The 24,594-nt window shown below is 44.4% G+C and overlaps 1 long non-coding RNA gene across 1 annotated transcript in view; it reads left to right on the top strand.

The window, feature by feature from the left end:
* Positions 1 to 24,594, top strand: part of LOC126419019 (uncharacterized) — a 531,293-nt gene that overhangs the window by 19,019 nt on the left and 487,680 nt on the right. The window lies entirely within an intron of this gene.

The raw sequence follows: 24,594 nt of genomic DNA, 5'->3' as shown, positions 1-24,594 counted from the left end.
ACATCAGCGACCTTGGCGGGTTAATGTATGGTGCAGCATTATGGGAGAAAGGATAATTGGCCCCCATTTTATCGATAGCAATCTAAATGGTGCAATGTATGCTGATTTCCTACGTAATGATCTACCGATGTTACTACAAGATGTTTCGCTGCATGACAGAATGGCGATGTACTTCCAACATGATCGATGCTCGGCACATACCTCGCGTGCGGTTGAAGCGGTATTGAGTAGAATTTTTCATGACAGGTGGATTGGTAGTCGAAGAATGGCCCGCAAGTTCACCGGATCTGACGTCCCCGGATTCCCTTCGGTGGGGAAAGTTGAATTATATTTGCTATTGTGATCCACCGACAACGCCTGACAAGATGCGTCAGCGCAATGTCAATGCACGTGCGAACATTACCTAAGGCGAACTACTCGCTGTTGAATGTCGTTACACTTATTGCCAACCGCATTGATGTTGAAGGACATCATTTTGAGCATTTATTGCATTAGTGTGGTATTTACAGGTGATCACGCTGAAATATCATGCATTCTCAGAAATGATAAGTTCACAAAGGTACATGTATCGCATTGGAACAACCGAAATAAAATGTTCAAACGTACCTACGTTCTGCATTTTAATTTAAACAAACCTACCTGTTACCAATTGTTAGTCTAAAATTTTGAGCCATATGTTTATGAGTATTAAAGCGCCATCTATCACAAAACGAAAAAAGTGGTCCAACTGAAACATTCATATTTCTTTACGTACTACACGAATACGTAATAAAATATTGGGGTTCCTAATTTAAAAAAACGCAGTTGATATCCGTTTGACCTATGGCAGCGCCATCTTGTTTCCCCCTTCAAGCTAGAAGAAGTTTCGTTCTTTGTAGTTTTTTTTCGTTTGACGCTTATTTCGTGAGATATTTGGCCCGGTCACGATCGATGGACCTCCCTGTTTAATAGGCAAATATCTGATAATTACTTTAGTGCATGTTATGTAGATACATTGGACATCAACTACGAAAAATATTAGGGGAATCCACTCTGTAACTCCTACCCATTCATTTCCCGAATTTGGTTGAAGTCTTCTTAAATGTGTATGAACATTATTGAAACACAGCTTTTCGCGTTTAAATTTTAAATTTGGTCACCGGTTAACAAACACGGGATTCACCTTGCAGGAAGATTTAGCATATGTAAATATGCCAATATGGCAGTATCACTTTAGGACATTGTGTAAAAAAGTTCTGAGTATGGTCATTACGGACTGAAACCGGTCACCGTCTAAAGAATTGATATTGTGATCAGAGACTGGAATAAAAAAGCATTTTATATTTAAATATTCTTGTAGAACTTATTGTGCTCTTTAAGTTACATCCATATTTTTTACGTATTTTTATTTTACGCATGTGACCAAGTGAGCTAAAAGTACGTAGTCATAGAACGGGTGAGGCCGTACTTAACAGAACAGCAAAAGGCAAAGTTCCGCGGTTTGTTCCACAAGGGCCAGTCGGGATGGACCGGCCACCGGTCACCGTGTCATCTCCTGCCAATAGCATCATGTGGATGGGGTATTGAGGAGCATGGGGTCGACACACCGATATCATTGTCGTGATCAACTTTCTTGACTTTGGAGCCTGAACATCTCATTCAAGTAGTTCCTCAATTGGCATTACAAGGCTAAGTGAACCCAGTAGCTTTCAAGGAACAAATCCGTGGCAGTGCCAGGAATCAAGCACGGGTACTCCGCGTTGCAGCCAGACACACTGACCATTGAGCTACGGAGGCGCAAGCTTTACAGTATGTTGTTAGAAAAATTACAGATGAAGGATTAAAAAAAAAAGAAAACATGGGAAAACTGTGAGAGATTATAACAATAAATTGCACATTCCAAAGAAAAGTTCACGATTACTGTGAGGAAGTCTGACCCAGAATAGGAGTAGTCTACCACAGGGAAACTTTTGAACTCGGTGTCACCTACTGCTCACAATTTACTTCATGTGTTGTAGCCGTTCACGGATTTCGTGCATCGTTGCAGTTTGTGGACACCTTTCACTTGGACCACTGTAAGGCGATATACGTCCCCATATTAATTCGGCTACCCATTTCTGAACAGGCGTAATGACGGATTCGTCTCCTTGCAAGACTTCATCTGCCACTAAATGGAAGCCATCAGCAATAAACCAGCCGGAATATAGAATTATTACCTTAGCTGAAAGATGTCAATATGCCATCAGTTATTCCGAAATGGAGACGTCGCTGCGAACCGCACTGGTTTCGGATTTTTCTTCAAACATTGAATTATAGCTTTGCGAAATATATATTACTGACTGTTTGAGCAGTGGGAAACCGGCAACGTTAACAAACAAATGTAAGTACCGGGAAACTTGTGTGTTGGCAGTACAGCTCCTCAGCTGATAGAGAATAATCTTGCCACGGCACAGTATTCCAATTTATCCATATGATTAAACACATAAATGGAGTCTAATTTAGAAAGCTGTACAAACTAAAAAGAATCCGATGGAAGCTTGACACCTAATTGTATTATTACCATCACAACAAATAATTTGTTTGACATCAGCACCATCTCTTTGTTACGCCTAGAGACATCCTTATTGCCTTGCGATTTCTCAGAATCGATAAAAGCAAGTACCGACGTGATTACTTTTAAAAGGACACTGCCGATTTCCTTCCACATTTTGATTCTAACCGACTTTGTGCTCCGTAAATAATGCAATGTCGCGAGTTTAAGCCTGAATCTTTCTTCTTCCCTTCTTGCTTGTCCGCTTATTTGACGGGAAAAGATTTGTGTAGCAAGCAACTTTCTGTATTAACTTCAACAAACGTGGCAAGAAACACTAGGAAGGAGCTTACGGCGATTTGTATGCTGCCGACCCAAAAATGGCTCCACCATCCACCCCGGCATATCATTCGACACTGACTGCCGTGATATCTCTAAATAAATTCAATCCAGTGCTGAGATGGTTCCTTATCGACTAACTAATCAATTACACTTCCTGTCCTTGTCGAACTCCGCCAGCACACCATCGTCGGTGGCCCTCATAGTGCACCGGAAGCTCAATCAAAGCAAATTAAAAGACTTCCAACTACATCTACTACCGAACATGCGAACAGATGCTCGACGTGAATGTTTTCTCGGTGGCTGTAGATATTTACACACTGTACAAGCAGCCAACGAATCCAGAGGACTCTGGCGTTGTGTTGCTCTTGTTTTAGTTGCTATAACGGTTCTTACGGCGTCAGCCGTTTCCACGGACAATGTGCAGGTCACTCTTATAATGCAAGATAGTATCTACATTAACGGCCAGCTGTAGCAATTAGCGTCCGTATTTCGCGGAACAAATCAGCAGCATCTGGTATTCCTTATTCAGACATCACGAATCAACGTTCCCGATCGCGTGTCAGAAGCGGCTGTGCGTGTGGCGATGAATAATGTCGCTCGAGGCTGCTGATCAATGTGCCATCAGGGAACTGACACGAAATCATTCGCGAGCTATGCGACCGGTGTGGTCTGCACACAAGTACTGCTCGGCCATAATCGTTTCGAGCACCATCTGGAAAACCTTTACGCTTCAAATTACTTCAACAAATACATTAATTACGTTATTATGTAGGTAGAACTACTGGAATTTTGAAACGACGTGGAACGTTTTAGTTTGTGAAATACGCGACTCCTAAGAAATCTCCCAGCAGACAAACAGAATTCAGATCGGATAATGAAACACCACGGAAGCCTGAAGTATGTTGAAACGCAGCGCAGACGTCATTAATTCGACGTTAGATAAGCGTAATCTTTCCGTACAATTCTCCTTCGAATGGACGGAATCCACTCATTCAAGTTCTCTCTGAAAAATTTTGTAGCTTTCGTTTGTAATACAGGAATAACTGTGCTCTAAATTCGATCAAAGGATTAGGATGATTAAAACGGGCACAGAAATGCTTTCGCACTTCTCCAATTACGGGCTAACAAAGGTATGTACACTGTATTGGTAAACAGCTCCGTACCATTTCGAATTATCTCCGTCGAATCCACATGGATAAGTTACAATTGATCTTATTTCGCTTTTATTGCAACGCTAACTCTTCCACATACTCTTTCCATTAAGGAGACACACATACTGCTACACTTTCCGTACCAAATTTAAGGATCGATGTTATTAAAGGATATCATGCCAAAGGTAAAACTAGACAGTGGGAAGACATTTGCTCCCACTCTGAATACACAAAGGGGATGTTTGGCACCTATTGTCAAAGAGATTTCGATACATTGGTAACTTTTCTCTGGATGCTATTCGTCTGCAGGCTGTAAAATCTTCTGTTTACACTGATCTTTTATAACTAAAGTATTAAGGAAACGCTAAATTTTTGGGCTGTGTGAAGATCTTAATCTCTGAGAATTTCTTTTATATGGCGAAGAAGCAAATTTTATGGATGCTGCGAAATTTCAACAACAATTTGAACCCGGACCATATAAAAGATTTACGAAGTAACCAGACGACTTAACATTTATGATTCTTTCAGCAGCTTTCGTCCTTACCCTAGCTTGTCGCTCTAAATTCTTTGGTTTCCACTCAGCATTTCTTTTGTTCTCATTGGATATGAAAGCCATAGCGCCATTAATGTATTTTACAGATCACATGCCAAGAATATTATTTTTCTGTAAGTGGCAGTAGCATCAAATAATACAAGATGTAGAATATAATATTTTCTGTGTACAAATCTTGAATCTTTACCTGGCTTATTTTCACATACCTATTCCAAATGCAACAGACACAGTCTCACCGCATGTTTGCAGATATAACTATAATCTGTCAAACGTAGCTATGGACATCATACAATCAATTTTTATACATCTGACTGGTACTGTTTTACTGAATAGATGTCTGCATGCTAGTTCACAGAATGAGAATGAGAGAGTGAATAACGCGATTTGGACTACAATTCTGCTCCTCAAATCGTTTCAGTGAATGCTGATGTTTCCTCACACACTATCTCACGACTACACTTATTCTGTTCCTTACATACAGTAACTTCTAGGATGTTCCTTTATTTAAAAACATTACTGAATCGCTCTACGTTCGCACTAAGTTCAATTTCCATAGTAACAACAAAAATATTACGTTATTTTACAGAAACACCGTCTGAATAGGAAACAATAAGTGCCATGTTAGACAACTGTGTCAACAACCTTTGAACGACAGACTTCAGGGAGATGAAATGTGACGACAAACACATATCACCACATTTTTAGAGAATTAATTAAACAATTCTTTTCGATATAAAAACCGAAAACAGTTTTTTCAGTACCTATGACCGGATTCCAGTTAATGAAAGTTTAATGTGCTGTTAATTTCCAATCGTCCTAAAGCACGATGAACAAGTTTTATCTTTTTATTCGAACAACGTATGTTCTATTTAATCTTAAAATGTTCATTGCGGTTCATATTGAACTTCGATCACCATGTTAGAGCACATCATTCTGATTTATTTTTCCTTTTGGAGACGAGCATTATTATTCTGTTAAAGGAAAGGAATGGTGTCAACAGTCACCAAACTGTGGAAAGAGTCTTGTCTGAAATGTAGTAATGAACACTAAGTTCATCATCCGCTCAATAGCAGGAGTGGTTAAGGTCAAATTGGCACTGGCGCTCAGCTGGAAGGCTGCCGGTTCGAAACCTAAAATAAATTTTCATTCCCGGTAGGGGCGGTGGCGTACTGGTATGAAGCTCTTGGTCGTTAGATTTTGGGCCAAATGTCAACTACATACCATACCTCTCTGCAGCGTCTCGTGGAATTCACTCATTCATCCGGTCAGCATTTCCAGAAGGTAGCAACTCCGATGGCCTTATTGTTTCCCTCGTTCAGGTCCTGTGTTGTGCAGGGTTGTTAAAGTTGAGGACAAATTAGCAGGTGGGCCGGGTCCTGTGTTCTGCCGCACTCGCAGGATGCATCTCCATCAACTGGAAGAATGCCCCATATTCGCATGTTGGTCTTGCAAAGAGAAAAGCCCACTCTAAGACGATTGAGCGATCTCCAAATAGGGTAGGGCGTTTCATGGAGCTAGCTCTTTCTTTACAGTGATATCAGGTGATAGCTTGCTCTTCCATCTGGTGATGCGGTTAGACTCTGGTGTTCCCTTTAGTGGTTGAGTCCTGGTGATGAAGCTCTTTGTCGACTTCAGCCGACGGACTACAGCCTGATGATCATGCAGTGGATGTCGGGGATCCTGTTTGCTCAGCCCTCTCTACAGCAGCAGCAACACCCCTTCTAATAGTGGAGGCAGCTATTCCAACAATCGGGTGGATTTTATCGACTAGAGTTCGCTTCATACATCCCGGCAAGATTCGGACGGTCTCATTGATTGCCATATCAACCTGTTTGGTTTGAGTGGAATGAGGACATGTAACACTGCTGGTGGTGATTCGCCCGTGGGACGGGGACATTAATCTAGGCGTTATTCGGTTCTGGTGCGTTTCAAGAAGAGTAGGATACGTCAGGTACCGAATTACGTCCTTTATATTCTTTGACCGTCGGTACTCGTGATCGTCATCATTATCATTATCATCATCAGCATCATCATCATCATCATCTTCTTCTTCTTCTTCTTCTTCTTTAGCATCATCCTCGACGAAGACGACAAAATACGGTAATTTACACAGAATGCAGACACTTCGAACACAGTTCCTCATACTCGGAGAGACTCTGTGTGTGAAGAAGTAGGGAGCTATCTTTTACTTGGTGATTAGTAAGTTCATTTTGACCCGGCTCAATCACCAAGTAAGAATGGAAGTCTCAGCTCATTACAATAATTCAGTCAACGTTCACTCCCAATGCTCGACCCACTCAAATACCGTTGCCTAGGTATCAAGGAGCATATACGCTGACGTGGCTGAAGTCACACGCTTAAGGTATGCGCATGTACAGATGGCGGTAGAAAATGGGCAGCGCATTGGTGGAGCTGTCATTTGTAATCAGGTGATTCATGAGAAAAGGTTTCCGACGGTGTTACGGCCTCACAGCGGGAATTAACAGATCTTCAACGCGGAATTGCAGTTACAGCCAGACGTATCAAATATTCCATTTTGGAAATCGTTAGGGAATTCAATAGCCGCGCGGGATTAGCCGAGCGGTCCGGGGCACTGCAGTCATGGACTGTGCGGCTGGTCCCGGCGGAGGTTAGAGTCCTCCCTCGTGCATGGCTGTGTGTTTGTCCTAAGGATAATTTAGGTTAAGTAGTGTGTAAGCTTAGCGACTGTATCTTAGCAGTTAAGTCCCATAAGATTTCACACAAATCTTTTACAATTCAAAATTCCGAGATCCACAGTGCCAAGACTGTGCCGAGATTACCAAATTTCAGAAATTATCTTTCACTACGGACAACCGAGATCAGTGCTAACAGACAAGCAAAACCAAGTGAAATAACCACAGAATTCAGTGTGGGAGGAACGACGAACGTATCCGTTACTGCGGTGAAATTTGTCATTAATGGGCTATGGCAGTTGGTGACCGACGCTGGTGCCTTTGCTAACTGCACGACATCGACTGTAGCGCCGCTCCTGGGCTTACCGCCAAACTGCAAAACCATGGGATAGTCAGATGAATTCTGATTTCGGTTGAGCCGGGATATGGTTGGAGTGTGGCGTCGATCGCACGAAGCCATGGACCCAAATCGTCAAGAAGACATTGTGCAAGCTGTCGGTGGCCCCACAATGATGTGGCCTCTATTTACAAGGAATGGAGTGGGTCCTCTGGTCGAAATGAATTGATAATTCACTGTAAATTGTTGTATTTGCATACATGGAGACCGTTTATAGCCATTTGTGAACTTCATGTTCCCAAACAAAACAGCGATGGAATTTTCATGGATGACAATGCTTCCTCTCATCGGGCCGCAATTGTTCGTGACTGGTCTAAAGAACATTCTGGACAATTCGAGCGAATGATTTGGTCACCTAGATCGCCCACATGAATCGCATTGAAGATTTATGAGACATAATCGAGAGGTCAGTCAGCACACGAAATGCTGCACTGGCAAAACTTTGGCAGTCCTATTTACAAAGGTTTGTTGAATCCATGCCATGTCGAGCTGCTGCCCTAAGCCGGGATAAAGCTGATCCTACACGATATTGGAAGATATCCTATGCCATTGTCGCCTCACTGTAATCACAAATAAGTGGACAATCGTTTTTATAAAATGTTTTACAGTAGCATAAAACAGTTTTAGTCTTCTAAGAAAAGTGAGTAAGATGATGCAGTGGTCAAGGTACTGGATTTGCATTTGGGAAGAGTGGATGCAAATCTTCTACTGAAGGCAAATATCAGGATGGTTTCTTTGAAAAACAAACCCCGAATTGCTTCCTCCTTCTCAGTGCCGATTTTAAGGAAGGAACGAAAAGTATCGTTTCGTCAAAAATGAAGTCATTAGTACCGAGTCCAAGCTCTGATTGGGGATAGATTGAGAAGGCATGGCCGTAGCCTTTTGAAAGGATAAATCCCAGCAATTTCCTTAATGCGTTTTATGAAAATCAGTGAAAACCTAAATCTGTATGGGGATTAGAACCGGCGTCCTCCCAGTCACTACTGGATCCGCAACCGGTGTTGTGATAAACACAACAGTTTCATATTACTCTGGAAGAATCAAGTGAGCCAAGATCTCTAGGAAGTCGTTTTATTATTGTGACCGTTTTCGAACTACGCTCTTATCATCAGGTCTACATGATGTACACGCTTGTTGCAATACCCAAAATATGGGCATCTAATAATGCTACATGATCAAATGATGACAGCGTAGGTCTGTCGAAACTGGTCATACTAATAAACATAACTGTTAGCGATTTTGGCAAATCTGATTTTTCGGGAACATTAAAACTCTCTGATGGCCCCCAATGACTAAAGAAATGTGAAACATATATAAGGACAGCTTCAGTTCCACCTAACCTACTACCGAGCGAGGTAGCGCAGTGGTTAGACACTGGACTCGCATTCGGGAGGACGACGGTTCAATCCCGCGTCCGGCCATCCTGATTTAGGTTTTCCGTGATTTCCCTAAATCATTCCAGGCAAATGCCGGGATGGTTCCTCTGAAAGGGCACGGCCGACTTCCTTCCCCATCCTTCCCTAATCCGATGAGACCGATGACCACGCTGTCTGGTCTCCTTCCCCAAAACAACCAACCAACCACCTAACCTACTACTAAACTCACGAACTCTCTCGGTCTTAGTGATGTTCATTGAGAACAGTAAGCTTCATCAGATATAAACTGGTCTTGTCGCACTCGGAACTTATGACCTTGCCGTCGACGGAACACTGAACCGTAGTCTTGCTCCCTCCCCCTCTCCCTTGCTTACTTATTTCTGGACGCTGCACTATGCTAAAGAAATAAACTGTATCGACCATCTGTGGATCACTATGACGATGATCGCTATACCGGAGCAACGGTCCTCTACAATAGCTTATGGTAACGAATCTTGTCTCCCATCACAATTCTCTTAGTAAACAAGTGATTGGCTCCACGGGTGGGTGCAGCGTTCACATTGCATTATACACATAGGCAAGATCTTAAAGTTCCGAATAATTTCAACATTAATACGCGTCAATTTTTCGTAGGTGAGTAAAAGAGCATAAGGCGTCTTAATACAGCGAAAATTTAGTGCTTTGTTTTGTGCAATCTTAGTAGGGACAAGATACGACTAAAAAAGTTCAGCCAATGGGCGTTTAGATCGCTGTAGCCGGGCGGATCTGACGTCACGTTTGCGGACATTGTGACGGAAGTTTATCGCGGAACACTCAGATTGTAAGACCCTACTCCCGAATAGTCGGATCTTGTCTCTACTAAGGTAGCACAACTTTGCCTCCTATAATATTATCGTAAATGCTCCTTGCTGACGCATAATTATCAGATGTACATGTAGCCTGGCTGCTACCGCGAATTCCCGATCGCATAAATGTGCGTAATACTCAGCATAAACACGTGAAGGGAATGCACGTATGCATTACATGTTTCCGCGATGTTATTACTTCACGATAACGTCACTATTAGCCGACCGGTGTGGCCGTGCGGTTCTAAGCGCGTCAGTTTGGAACCGCATGACCGCTACGGTCGCAGGTTCGAATCCTGCCTCGGGCATGGATGTGTGTGATGTCCTTAGGTTAGTTAGGTTTAAGTAGTTCTAAGTTCTAGGGGACTGATGACCTCAGTAGTTAAGTCCCATAGTGCTCAGAGCCATTTGAACCATTTGAACGTCACTATTAGTGAAAGTGTGTATTTCCAACGATTGAAGCCTTCCGTATGGAATGTACAAATCTGTTGGTCACCTACATAGTCATGCATCTTTCGTACTTTCCAGTGTCTCATTCTGGCTTTAAAGCATGTCTATGACGATTCCGTAAAGTTCTTCCTTCAATAGACATTTGTAAACCAAGATGACGAGTTGCAGTTGGCGTTCATTTGACCATGTAGACTTGTGAAGAGCAAATAACTCGGCTGCTCGTCATTGTTATACGTGGCCGAGTCACAGTACTGTTATCACGTATCAAAATAGTCAGAAGCCTGAACAACCATCTTTCTTAGCGCAAACGTGCAGGGAGGAAGTCAATGAGGTTCTGGAAAGTACCGACAGGTATGTGGAGCCACGTCGACTCAAGTGCCGTGGCCAGCTGCGATAAGTTTCTCGGTTGACAATCTATTGACGAACAGCCCGATTGACCTGGTCCCTCATATTCTAGATTGTGCTAAAATCCAGGGCGCTTTGTCGCCACTGAAGTACAGAAAACTCATACCGGTGCTTTTCAAATGGTTCAGATGGCTCCGAGCACTATGGGACTTAACATCTGAGGTCATAAGTCCCCTAGAACTTAGTACTTAAACCTAACTAACCTAAGGAGATCACACACATCCATGCCCGAGGCAGGATTCGAACCTGCGACCGTAGCGGTAGTGCGGTTCCAGACTGGAGTGCCTAGAACCACTCGGCCCCGGTGCTCTTCCAATCACGCACGTACACTGCAAGCTGTGTGACATGTTGCATTGTCCTGCTGGTAGGTGGCATCATGCTGAGGAAAAATGAAACAGGTTGTGGGGATGGACATGGTCTCCAGGCATACTTGCGTTAATCGATTGTGCCTTCAATGACGAGATTGCCCAGGGAACGCCACGAAAACATTCCGCAGACGATAACACTTCCTGCACCGATCTGGACCCATCCGACGATTGTTGTAGACCGTACACGCCAACGGGCCATCTGCCAATGAACCACAAAGCGTGATAAGTGTGGGGAGGCCTGAATAAAACGGTCTCGGTTTTCCAGCAGCGTCAATTCGAATAAAATCCTCGAGCTTTCGATGACCATCTCCGACATCGTTGTAAGAAGTTCACTGACTGCCGGGGCTGCTACGGTTTCTCGCTTGTATAGGTATGATGACATCATCAGCAGCCAATCAAATAGATCCAATGTGCTGCGCACGTAAGTCGACCCGGGGAGCTAGCGAAGCTATTGCCCATGGCAGCACCGGTGACCTCAGGTGTTGCCGGATGCAGGCGCCACGTTTGAAACTGCCGCTCCCGCGTCGCGCATCTGTCTTTGCTTTCATTCGGTGTCCAACGCCCGTCCCCATGCCCTGCTGAGTGTGTACCCCTGTTCTCTGTAGAAATTGTTGTTGTTCAAACGAATCTCTGCCGCTTCCTTCATAACGGAGGGCCAATATGTACATACTTCTGCCAACACTTTTGTATTTTCGAACTATTTTGTGTCCGTTTTCTAGGCAGTGCTCCGCTATGGCCGACTAGTCTAGCTCCCTTTGTTTTATATGTCGCTTGTGCTCAGCAGAACGCTCCGCGACCGTGCGAATTGTTTGTCCGATATACATGCTGCCACATTCACAGGGTACACCGTAAAGGCCGGACACTCGAAGAGCAATGTTGTCTTTAACAGTGCGCGACATGCCTCGTATCTTGGGGGCGGGCCGGAACACTGGTCTTAGCCCATGTTTCAAAGAAGACGTCCTAACTTGCTGCTAGTTGCTCCACAGTATGGCAGGAATGCAGTCCGTTTGGCCTCTTCTACTGATTCACTAGGCGTCTTTCGTCGGCGGCCCTTGAAAGGGTTTGCGATGTCTCCTTTGCTGTGTCCATTTTCCCCGAAAACACGTTTTAAGTTCTGCAATTCAGACTGCAGGTGGTCGTCGTCAGAGATAATCTTGGCTCTATGAACCAACGTGTTCAAGACCGCTTTCTTGTGTACAGGGTGGTGGAAACTATTGGCGTTCCAGTACCGATCTGTGTGTGTCGGTTTCCCGTACACTGAATGACCAAGCTGGTCTCCTACCTTCCGCTCAACCGAAACATCCAAGAATGGTAGCTTGCCGTGCTTCTAAACAAAAAAAATTAAAAAAATCGTCAGTCCCTACGCCTACTACACTACACACTACTTAACTTAAATTATCCTAAGGACAAAGACACACACCCATGCACGAGGGAGGATTCGAACCTCCGCCGGGATAACCCGCAAAATCCAAGACTGCAGCGCCCGAGACCGCTCGCCTAATCCCGCGCGGCGTGCTTCTCCATCTCGACGGTAAATTTAATGCTAGGATGGACACCGTTGATGTGATCGACGAACTGCTGTAGTGTATCTTCACCATACGGACGCATCGGGAAGGTGTCGTCAAAACGTATCGTAGAAAGCAAGACGGCCGTCGTGTTGCAGTTTGCAGAGCCTGCTAATCACTACTCCACGAAGAAATTTGCGACTGCTGGAGACAGTGGTGGTGCCATGCGTGTGCCGTCCATCATCTCGTAATATTCATAGCAGTACAAAAAGTACGTTGTCTTTAGGACGTGACGGAACAACTTAATCATTCCAGATGGAAAATGTTGGGCCAAAAGATCTAGCGAATCTTGTATTGGCAGTCTAGTAAAAAGTGACCCAACGTCCAGGCTAACCATTGGCTCGTTTGGGCTTACCTTCATTCTCAAATTTCTAAGAGTTGACAACATGGTGTTCACAGTGTTCCAATTTTGATGCTAATAATCCTGCCAGATGTTTAGCAGGTCTGTAGGTGGGCGAATTGATTGCACTAACAATAGGTCTCAGAGTAACACTTTCCTTGTGTATCTTTGGTAATGGGAAGGCCTCCTGTTACGATTCAGTGGACGTCCAGTTGCGGGATATGCGTGCAAGTTGTAGCCTCCATTGCCGATGATCAGCAGTCAGCGTGGTTGCATGAACTAGGCGCCTGCTGTCAGGCCCAATATGCACCATGATTCGCTGGGGGTCGTCAAGGAGACACTGTTGCTAGCCCATTGGTTCATCTGGTTGGGCAGCTGCTTAACAGTAGCACGTCCATTCTCACTGAAGCGTCTCCGCAGCCGGGGCTCACCCCTGCGATCTGTGACTAGTGCTGCACCACAGTTGCTTCGGTGCCGCATTTGATAGCGCAATTTTGCAATTCACGGTATACTTTGACCATGGCGTCACAGGAACAGTTTACAAAGTCAGCTGTTTCGGAGATGGTTACATCCTTCGCCCGAAATCCTATGATTATACCTTTTTGGACATCAGACAAATCGCTCGGTTTCCGTATTATTATAAGGACTGCACTGTTTTCCGCGTCCCGTTTGAAAATCTTTATGTAAGCACTGTCAGTACTGACGCCAGGTGTTTGTGAGTGATTGTTGCACGTTGACATCGGCGTCACAATAATGTCATTGGACAGTAGCGATGTCACTACTTTAACAATTTACGCAGTTCTTACACAGAGATCCTCGAATCCATAATCAGAGCTGTATTTCCAACATGTATCACAGGATAGTGCCTAGGTATTATTCTATAGTTTCAAAGCGTTAACCATTCCTCCCAGGTGCGAAACAACCGGCATGTGCAAGAGACCTCAAATGTTTATCATTCGCAGTTGTAATACTTTAAATAAGGTTGCCAGGATAAGTATTAATCACGCTTTAAAAGAGGACTTGATCGCTTTGGAGCGATCTTGATAGAGTAGGAATGATACCAGCAGTCATGTGACCCTTCACTGATAACGTTAAGTCACGACAGTGAAGTTGGGGGTATGAGGCAATCGGTAGTATAGAATCAGTACAGTAAGACGAATAATTGATAAGGTAAGGAATAAGGAGGTTCTCCACAGAATCGGCGAGGAAATGAATATAGGGAAAACAGTGACGAGAAGAAACGACAGAACGATAGGTTATCTGTTAAGACCTCACGGAATAACTTCCATGGTACCAGAGGGAGCTGTAGAGAGTAAAACAACAAAGGAAGAGTGGAATACATCCAGCAAAAAATTCAGGACGTAGGCTGAAGTGTTACTCTGAGATGAAGAGGAATTTGTGGCGGGCCGCGTAAAAACAATCGGAAGACTAATCACAAAAGAAAGAGAGACGGAGAGAGGGGGTAAACATGAAGTCACAGAACCAGATGCGAGTGTCTCTCCTTTCCAGTGAGGGGGACATAACGCATTGGACATTTGAAGTCAGATAAATCGAAACACAATTGCTCATAGCAGCATATAAATCTGCACTTCAACATAGAAACTCGTGGCGTGTAGAATCATCAACAAGCTGCGATTTTCATCATTTTAGAAGGATGCAAAGCGTCAAGCGCATCCCCAGCCTAATGAAGTGTTTAACCTGCAGTGTGTGGACGTCGTAGTTCAGGCATGAGGTTGTTCTGTGGTGTTTTGGAAGCACGAGGGCGTGCTGAAAAGTAATCTCTCAGATTTTTTTATTCTGTTTTCGACATCAGCTGTGGTATTACAGTCATGCATATTACTCAGTCGACTTCCCTCTTCGCTAACGCAGGCTGCAACCCTCTGACGCTAGAGGGCTCCAAACTGTAGCGCGTAACATGACCGCGATGTGTAACATAACTACACTACTGGCCATTAAAATTTGTACACCACGAGGATGACGTGCTACAGACGCGAAATTTAACCGACAGGAAGAAGATGCTGTGATATGCAAATGATTAGCTTTTCTGAGTATTCACACAAGGTTGGCACCGGTGGCGACACCTATAAAGTGCTGACATCAGGAAAGTTTCCAACCGATTTCTCATACACAAACAGCATTTGACCGGCGTTGCCTGGTGAAACGTTGTTGTGATGCCTCGTGTAAGGAGGAGAAATGCGTACCATCACGTTTCCAAGTTTGATAAAGGTCGGATTGTAGCCTGTCGCGATTGCGGTTTATCGTATCGCGACATTGGTGCTCGCGTTGGTCGAGACCCAATGACTGTTAGCAGAACATGGAATCGGTGGGTTCAGGAGGGTAATACGGAACGCCGTGCTGGATCCCAACGGCCTCGTATCACTAGCAGTCGAGATGACAGGTATCTTATTCGCATGGTTGTAACGGATCGAGCAGCCATGTCTCGATCCCTGAGTCAACAGATGGGAACGTTTGCAAGACAACAACCATCTGGACGAACAGTTCGACGACGTTCGCAGCAGCATGGACTGTCAGCTCGGAGACCATGGCTGCGGTTACCCTTGACGCTGCATCACAGACACTTTATTTCACTATCACAGATAGTTCTACATACAGTTCCCTCTTGGCCCCATGCTATTTTCAGTTGCTTCCAGAACTTAAAGAACGCTTTAGAGGACTTCACTGATAACGATGAAGGGGTGCAAGCAGATGTTCTACACTGAAGAGCGAAAGAAACTGGAACACCAGCCTAATTTCGTGTAGGTCCCCACGCAGAAGTGAAACAACACGACTTGGTGTGGACTCGACTAATTTCTGTAGTAGTGGTGGAGGGAATTGGCACTATGAAGCTAGCACGGCTTGCCATAAAACTGTAAGAGCAGGAGGGGGTGGAGATCTCTTCTGAGCAGAACGTTGCGAGGCATAACAGATGTGCTCAATAATGTTCATGTCTGGGGACTGTAGTGGCAGAAGTGTTTAAACACAGAAGAGTGATCCTGGAGTCACTCTGTAGCAATTCTGGACGTGTGGGGTATCGCATTTTCCTGCTGGAATTGCCCAAGTCCTTCGGAATGCGCAATGGACAGGAATGGATGCAGGTGATCAGGCAGGATACTTACGTACGTGACCTGTCAGTCGTATCTGGACGTACCAGGCGTCCCATATCACTTCAACTGCATGCGCCCCACACCATTACAGAGCCTCCACCAACTTAGTCTCCCGCTGACATGCAGGTTCCATGGATTCATGAGGTTGTCTCCATCCGCTCGATACAATTAAAAACGAAACTCGTCAGACCAGAAAACATGTTTCCAGTCATCAACACTCCAATGTCGATGTTGACGGGCCCAGGTGAGGCATAAGGTTTTGTGTTGTGCAGTCATCAAGTGTGCACGAGCGAGCCTTCGCGTCTCAAAACGCATATCGATGTCGTTTCGTTGAATGGCGCACGCTGACATTTGATGGCCCAGCATTGAAACATGCAGCAATTTGCAGAAGGGTAGCACTGCACAAGACTCCTCTGTCGTTGTTGGTCCCTTCATTGCAGTGTTATTTCCAGGCCGCAACGATGTCGGAGATTTGATGTTTTAGCAGATTCCTGATATTTCACGGTACACTCTTGAAATGGTCGTATGGGGAAAATCCCCACTTCATCGCTTCTCGGAGATGCCGTGTCCCATGGCTCGTGCGCCGACTATAACACCACGTACAAATTCACTCAGATCTTGATTACATGCGATTGCAGAAGCAGTAACCGATCTAACAGCTGCGTCGAATGCTTGTTGTCTTATATAGGCGTTGCCGACCGCAGCGCCGTATCCTGCCTGTTTACATGTCTCTGTAGTTGAATACGCATCCGTATATGAGTTCTTTTGGCGCTTCAGTGTACAATGACGTCATCAACAAACTGGTCTGTCGCTGGGAGGAATGTGTTCATCGAGAGGGTAACTATGTTCACAAATAAATATGTAGACATGAAGAATAAAGGTGTAGGATGTTAATGAAGTTCATTTTATTTAGAAAACTTCGAGTTTTCACATAAGAAATCGGAGGCATTACTTTTATGCACGCCCTTACATTTTTGGTATCATAAAGGACCACACACTGAGATTACAGTGAAATTGATTCGATATGCTTATTTTGGCATCCTCGGGGACCAAGTGTTACTTTTTCTTCCATTTCTTCATGATGGGCAAAGAGGATAATTATAAAATACATGAAACGTTTTTAAAATTCGGTATAGATAAATGGCTAAACATAACGCAACAAGTGAGAGTGTACGTAAGTGAAAGACAAACCCTTGAAGTTTTCTATGCATATTGTGCCACCAAGTTAGTTTGAGAAAGCGTCGAAAATACCACCGCAAATTTTAGTTGCTGAAAATGGGGGCGAATAAGACACAAAAAGCACTTTTTAAGCTAAAATCAGTTGATAATGAGTGTGCAAGGTGATATCCTGGAAACTGTCACAAGATACCATCAGCTTGCAACAGTGAAGTGGTACAAGAAAACTGTGAAGGATTGTCGGTTGTGCAATGCAAAACGTACGGGCCGACCGGCCGAGTCAGAACAGACAGTGCACCGTGTGAAGCACTTGATGTTGCAAAGTCCCACGAAGTCTACCTGTTGAAATTGTGCGGAACTAAACATCCCTCAGGCAATAGTGTGAAGAATCCTTCGCAAACGATTAACAGTGGAACAGTAGATATTGCAGCTTCTGCAAACCATAAGACAATGTGCCAAACTGTGCCATATGCGGTTCGGCGTTGTTATTCAAAACGATGTTAGAAATGACCACTACTAAAGCAAATTAATCTTCTGTAATGAAGTCACTTTTCATCCTTCAAGGAAGTTCACCGGAGCAGCCGCGCGGGATTAGCCGACCGGTCTCGGCGCTGCAGTCATGGACTGTGCGGCTGACCCCGGCGGAGGTTAGAGTCCTCCCTCGCGCATGGGTGTGTGTGTTTGTCCTTAGGATAAGTAAGGTTAAGTAGTGTGTAAGCTTAGGGACAGATGACCTTAGCAGTTATGTCCCGTAAGATTTCACACACATTGGAACAATTTTTCAACGGACGCAACACACACACTTGATGGGGAAAGAAAAGTGAAATGCGTATGTCGAAAACGTGTGCGATTGTGTAATTCTGTAAAGTTAACGTTTTCTGTGCCGTGCCAAAAACACGGTCAATGGACTATTCTTCTTCACTTAGAGGTCAGTGGTGTATCACTTGTCTCCACATGCTGAAATTATGGCTCGTGCCACAATGTAATACTGATAGCATTGCTTTCATCTTCCAGCAAGATGGCAAACCTCCAAATTCCGTCGATTGTGTAAGAGACATTCTGGATGAGGCGTTATCACGCTGCTGGTCAGGGTGCGTTGATGACTTTCATCTGGCGCTACTCCCGTGGCCACCATTCTTTACGTTTGCAATTTTTCCTTGTGGGGTTTCACCAGTGATAGAGTTAATGTTGCACCTCTACCAAAGAACCTCGACGACTTGCGGTACAATTTTGTAGCAGCTTCTGACAACCTAGGTTAGGTATGGGTAGATGTATACCGTATCACGAGGGGAGAACACACAAACTTTTCAAACTTATAGTAAAAAAAAAAATTTTTTTAGAGTTTGTCTTCCACATTGTATTTTAGCTGTTATTTTGCTGTCGGCAGTTTCTCTGTCCCGATTTCTTTGAAAGGTATTGTGGCTACTCGGATCTTTTGAAGATGACGACAGATCTGTTCACATAGTTGGAAGCATATTTGCGTGGTACGACGTGCAGTTCCTCTAACATACCACGACAAGCCATCTACACTCATGCTCATAAATTAAACACAATGCTGATACATGGTGAAACAACGCTATGGTGGACGGTTTGCGGGTTTAAATCACCTCGGGGTATGACCAAGCGGTAGCGCTGGCAGCAGTCCACATACACAAAGGAGTGTTGGTGCATGTCAGAGTACGGTGCAGCAAGTAAGTGTGCAGACGTTTTCAGACGTGCTCATGGTGACCGTGTGTTGAAAATGGCTCAAAGAACACACATTGATGACGTTATGAGGGGTAGAATACTAGGGCGACTGGAGTTTGGTCAAAGCAGGTCGTAGCACGGGCCCTCCGTGTGCCACAAAGTGTGATGTCACGATTATGGCAACGATTCCAGCAGACAGGAAACGTGTCCAGGCGCTACAATACGGGACGTCCACGGCGTACAACACCACAAGAAGACCGATATCTCACCATCAGCGCCCGCAGAAGGCCACGGAGTACTGCAGGTAGCCTTGCTCGGGACCTTACCGCAGCCACTGGGTTGTCTCCAGACACATCGTCTATAGACGACTGAACAGACATGGTTTATTCGCCCGGAGACCTTCAAGGTGCATTCCACTGACCCCTGGTCACAGGAGAGCCCATAAAGCCTGGTGTCAAGAACACAGTACATGGTCATTATAGTAGTTGTCCCAGGTTATGTTCACGGACAGGTCCAGGTATAGACTGAACAGTGATTGTCGCCGGGTTTTCATCTGGCATGAACCAGGAACTGGATACCAACCCGTTAATGTCCTTGAAAGGGTCCTGTAAGGAGGTCGTGGTTTGATGGTGTGGGGTGGGATTATGACTGGTGCACGTACACCCCTGCATGTGTTTGAAAGAGGAACTGTAACAGGTCAGGTGTATCGGGACGTCATTTTGCACCAGTGTGTCCGCCTTTTCAGAGGTGCAGTGGGTCCACCTTCCCCCTGATGGATGATAACACACGGCCCCACCGAGCTGCCATCTTGGAGTAGTAGTTTGAAACAGAAGGTATCGGGCGAATGGTATCGCCTGCATGTTCTCCAGACCTACACCCCATCGAGCACGTCTGGGATGCTCTCGATCGGCGTACCGCTGCACGTCTTCAAACCCATTGGACACTTCAGGAGCTCCGACAGGTACTGGTGCAAGAATAGGAGGCTATACCCCAGCAGCTGCTCGACCACCTGATACAGATTATGCCAACTAGTTGTGCGGCCTGTGTACTTGTGCATGGTGGTCATATCCCATATTGATGTCGGTGTAGATGGGCGTTTTGTAGCACATGTGTTTCGGGCCGGTTTTCTAAACTTATCTCCAATACCGTGGACTTACAGATCTGCGTCGTGTGTGTTCCCTATGTCCCTATGCTACTACCGCAAGTTTTGTGTAGTGCCACGTTGTGTGGCATGACATTAGCAATTATCCTTAATTTATGAGATTGAGCGTAAATCGCCCAATATTATCCCACAGAAATTATGTGGAACTGTTTGGAAGTTGAAACATGGCAGTCCCCTCAATCGGCAACTCTGAGGGCTTCAGTTATACAGAGCTGTGCAGAATGAATAGAAGGATATGGGTAATTTAGTATGACGCCGCTGTTGGCCTGCGCGAAATGTGTGTGTTCTGCATTGAGGAATGGCTTCCATTTGAATTTAGGCCCTTGTGGAGTCCTGAGAATGGAGCTTTTGCTGTTGAGGCGTATTTTTGAAAATTATGAACCTTCCATGAGAGTTTAGCAACTGCTACGTCGCCATTTCGAGTTGAAACGACATGAGGAAGTCCCTGATCGTTGGACGAGCGTACGGTAGGTGAGAAAGTTCCAGACTCCTGCATCTGGTCCAAAGGAGAGAACTTTAGCGTGACGAAGGTCGCGACAGACCGCGGAGAGAGTGGACTTGTTGCATCAAGCACTTGACGGAAGGCCTCAGGCTTCTGCTGCGAGACTTGCCTTGGCACAAACAATTTCAGGTCGTTCCCTCGGCACACCATCTGTGACAACCTGTTCATCCATCCATACAAACTGAATGTCGTATAGAAAGTAAACGAATAATGCCATCGAACTACCACCTTCCACTTCCTGCAACTTTCGGGGCCAACCCGCAGGTGAGAAACAACTGACTGACATGGAATGAGGCCCGTTTTCATCTTGACCGTGGTGTAAATGAATTACAGATACTGAGCGCCACGTCAGCTCCATGGTTAAACCATGCAGGTCACAGAATTATTCGTGCGCTGCCTGGAGGAATGCAAGGAACCTGATAGCGGTAATGTCTATGGTATTATATTCAAAACCAAGTAAAAGGGCGCGTATGATATATAATAGCATATATTTTGAAACCTCCCCTTATAAAAATGGCTCTGAGCACTATGGGACTTAACTTCTGAGGTTAAAGTCCTCTAGAACTTAGAACTACTTAAACCTATCTAACCTAAGGACATCACACACATCCATGCCCGAGACAGGATTCGAACCTGCGACCGTAGCGGTCTCGCGGTTCCAGACTGTAGCGCCTAGAACCGCTCGGCCACTCCGGCTGGCCCCTCCCCTTAGAAAAATTTATGAATGATTGTCCTGATAAACCCCTTACGTTATTTAATTTTCAAACAGCTGAGCAGAACTGAACGTACTCAGATATTTCTCTCTTTACTTATTCTGATCAACACTAAACTGACACACAATATTTTTAGCGCAACGCAATCTGACTTTCAATAATCCCTACAAAAGAATGCTCTGACTAACGATAACCTATACCTTTCTTGAATCACTTACCTCACAAAAATCTTCGTTACTCGAACTACTGCAATACAGCGAGCGCCAATACTGCCAGCTAAATAAAAGATTCTAACTACTGAAGTCACTATAACTACTGATAGGCACAGTTAGAAAATGAAAGATTTTGATAGAGAACAAACAATGTTTTTACCTTAATATTGTTCAAAAGTCATAATATATATATCAGTTCATGACATCCAGTCCTACAAATTTACTGTCTCTGATGGACACACGTCCACATCACCCGCTCTCGAAACTCCGCCATCTCTCTCCCCACATCCACCACTGCTGGTAGCTAACCTCCAACTGCGCAACGCTATGCGCTGTTCACATCCAACTGCCCAACACTACAATAGCGAATATTACAACAATGCCACCCAGCCACAGAGTGCACACAGCACAGCCAGTGATTTTCATACAGAGCGCTACGTGGCGTTACCAATATAAAAACCTAAACAGCCTACTTACAGATTCAATGTTTATTTCAATAAGTTTGTTTATTTGTTCCGAAGTTTTGTCGCTTTAGTTTCGTACCACTCATTCTCCTGGATACTGTGTGGCGTGTCTGAAGAAGTTCTGTACTCTTCCTCGGAACTGAGGCCGTTACCCACCCTAGCGGCTGTGTTACACGTAACAGAGTAATGTCTCCTGAGGCTGACTAATATTTTATCCAGTGGTATAATATTCCCTCACATTTTCTGCTTGTTTGTGGCATGTGCCATTATTTTATTCTCGTCAGAACATACAAAACTGGAAGAGGAGTATTTTACACGACTGTTTTTAATTTTTGAATTCATATTCTCTTCTCGGAATTATTTCAGAAACATCATGACAGTATAGCAGAGTACAGAGGACTGTGCGTGTCGGGCATCACACCACCGCCGACTCTGCTGTGCGCCGCGCAGATAGAAGACTGTCGCCGGAAGGGAAGCCCGCCGCGTGGTTTCGTCGAGGGCCCGAGGCGCTTACGGCGCTCAGAATGAGTCGGCCTGCAGCCTGCACAACGCCGACACGCCACCCACAGCCGCAAAATTGTTCCCGAAACTGTACAAAATGAGAGCGAAAAAAATGTGGCGGCAGTCGCACTCGGAGACGAAATGAGTCGCGTTTATGAGAACACGAACAAAAAGGCGACAGCAATATGAAACTCGGTGGGGTGGGGTGAGGGGGGGGGGGGGCGGGATGCTGTCGGTAAATAGTGAGCTGAGTATTGCGTGATTATCTTAAAGGGATAGAGAATCCCCTATCCTCGCAATGTGAAATTATGCCTGTTATAGGGCACATTTGCTCACAAACTACAGGAGCTAGAGAGAGACGGCCGCTGTGGTCGAGCGGTTCTAGGCGCCTCAGTCCGGAACCACGCGGCTGCTACGGTCGCAGGTTCGAATCCTGTCTCGGGTATGGATGTGTGTAATCTCCTTAGGTTAGTTAGGTTTAAGTAATGCTAAGTCTAGGGGACTGATGACCTCAGATGTTAGGTCCCATAGTGCTTAGAGCCATTTGAACCATTTTTTGAGATATAGAGATAAAATTTTGTGCATTGACACGTTGTAACATTACTGAAGCAACAGTATTTTCATATAAATTACTTATAGATATTTTAGACTTACCTTACAGTTAATTTTTCATCAATTTTCAACTATCACCTTCAAATCTTTTGTAAATGACGTAATTCAAAAATCAGTGTTTCAGTATGTACGAAAACCCCGTGTGACTGTGACACGAATGTTTCAGACTTTTAGTTTCAGCAGTAGCTGAGATAATGTTGTTACAAGAAGTAAAAAGTAAACTTACGAGAGAAAGAAGATTAAAACATTCCTGATCCATAGTTAACACAGAAAGGTACTTGCAAACAGAATGTCATCAGCATGTTATGCCCACAGAACTCCATCATCAGTGTGTAACATACAGTGTCTTTTAGTTACGTATTATTCTTATGTACACTCAATTCTTAGCTATGGTATTCGTTTTTGGGGAACAAACGCACAAAATATGAACCCAATTTTCGAACTCCACAAAAGAGCCATAAGAATAATAACAAAAAATACTAGTCGAGCTCACTGTAAAGATCTGTTGAAAGCACAAGGGATTTTAACTGCCCCATGTGAATACATTTACCAGTCAGTTGTACGCATCAAAAATAACATTGTTAATTACTTCACAAACAGCTCTCTGCATGCCATGCAACAAGGGATAGACTCAACATATATTTACGAAGAAAAAATAAACATATAACTCATAACAGCATTTTCTACGAAGGAATAAAACTCTACAATAAATTACTTAAAGAGATTAAAGAAATTGCAAAAATACACTTATTTAAAAAGGCAGCTAAAAAGTACCTGTTATGCAATACATTTTATACATTGAAGGATTACTTAGATAAAACAGAATAGGTGTTTTATAAAAAAATGTTATACAAATAAATAATAATAATAATAATAATAAAACATCCAACATTCCACATAACACCTTCACTTCATGTTTTTTCTTCCTTCTTCTTTCCTTTCTAGAAATACTTACCCCAAAGTATCCATAGCACAATACTAACACCTCTTCCTCTTTCCGAGCTCAACATCTTATTCATTATGGAGGGACGAATGGTTCAAATGGCTCTGAGCACTATGGGACTCAACTGCTGTGGTCGTAAGTCCCCTAGAACTTAGAACTACTTAAACCTAACTAACCTAAGGACATCACACACATCCATGCCCGAGGCAGGATTCGAACCTGCGACCGTAGCGGTCGAGCGGTTCCAGACTGTAGCGCCTTTAACCGCTCGGCCACTCCGGCCGGCTATGGAGGGACGCTGGCTCAGGTTTTCAGGATAGCGAATGGGAAGTTGCGGTACAGAAAATGGCCCAGAAATCACCAGTGTGTGTGTGTGTGTGTGTGTGTGTGTGTGTGTGTGTGTGTGTGTGTGTAGTGAGTGACGTGAGGCCTTATGAAACAATGTGTGTATAGTGTGTGCAGTGACTGATAGTGAGATATGAGTGAACAGTGTGGCATTACATTATTTAATAAGTTATTTGTAAGAAAAGTATTGTATACCAGGAGTAAATCTAACGATTGTCT

This window comes from Schistocerca serialis, chromosome 9, assembly GCF_023864345.2.
Source record: "Schistocerca serialis cubense isolate TAMUIC-IGC-003099 chromosome 9, iqSchSeri2.2, whole genome shotgun sequence".
NCBI lineage: Eukaryota > Metazoa > Arthropoda > Insecta > Orthoptera > Acrididae > Schistocerca > Schistocerca serialis.
This window is presented reverse-complemented; position numbering and strand designations above follow the sequence as displayed.